General features: G+C 40.0%; 1 protein-coding gene across 1 annotated transcript in view; it reads left to right on the top strand.

Moving 5' to 3' along the window:
• The first annotated feature begins 658 nt into the window (after nucleotides 1-658).
• Nucleotides 659-859, top strand: part of GABRA5 (gamma-aminobutyric acid type A receptor subunit alpha5) — a 117,462-nt gene continuing 117,261 nt past the window's right edge. Inside the window, exon 1 of the mRNA XM_069072946.1 lies at nucleotides 659-772. The gene's annotated coding sequence lies outside the window, so the exon portion shown is untranslated. The remainder of the gene's footprint in view (nucleotides 773-859) is intronic.

Raw genomic sequence — 859 nt, 5'->3', positions numbered from 1 at the left:
TGAGGCAAAAGGTGAGTAAATAGCTAATTTAATCTTATAATGAGTTAGCAGCAAAAGTATGACTCAACAGCCTTTAGGCACCCTGAACCCCAATATTGATGAAAAGGTTACTTACATGATTCTTCCTACTGTAGAAATCTCAGTTTTATGAGACAAGAAAATAAAGAAACCCCAAATCGCATAAAATGAACACCAACTGTTAAAGATTTTATCACCTGTCTTGGAGTTAATAAAGGTACTACTATTTAAAGATCAGAAAATGTGTTTATTAACTTGTATTTTATTGACTCAGATTCAGAAGTACAGAATAAAATCTCTTGGGAGCTAATAGAATTTGAGGGGGAAAAAGATAGTTTAAATTTTGGGGAAGTCTTGGGCAAGCATCCTATCATGTCGCAATGGCCTTCTCTGGCCTCTGCCACCAGTAAGATCTTTGCAGTGTCTGACTAGATGACAGCTTCAGTTCACATCTAGTGAATTTCCCTTCCCTCATTCCTACCTATATCCTGAGTTGCTATCATTAGAAGACTTAGCCAAAAATGTTACTCAAGGCCATCGGTTCACTTAAAAAGAGGTACAGGAACCCTTCCCAAAGAGGACTTACTGTTGACACTCCTGGCTCCTCCTCTAATAAAGAGATCTGCTTCTTCTTTATACAGTTTTGGCCTGCCAGCCCATTTGTTGAGTGTGTGGCGGCCTCTGCTGGGATACAGCTGCATCCGAACGTTACGCTACCCTAAGAAGACGACATGTGGATGCATGCTTAGGAGAGGTAAGAGAGAAAGAGAAAAGAGTGTGTGTATATGGGGTGGAAACTGTATAAAGAAGAAGCAGATCTCTTTATTAGAGGAGGAGCCAG

The sequence above is a fragment of the Petaurus breviceps genome, unplaced genomic scaffold, assembly GCF_028583685.1.
Source record: "Petaurus breviceps papuanus isolate PSGF00001 unplaced genomic scaffold, PetGlider_PUasm1.0 90849, whole genome shotgun sequence".
Taxonomy (NCBI): Eukaryota; Metazoa; Chordata; class Mammalia; order Diprotodontia; family Petauridae; genus Petaurus; species Petaurus breviceps.
The sequence above is the reverse complement of the archived record's forward strand: the minus strand, read 5'-3'. Positions and strand labels throughout refer to the sequence as shown.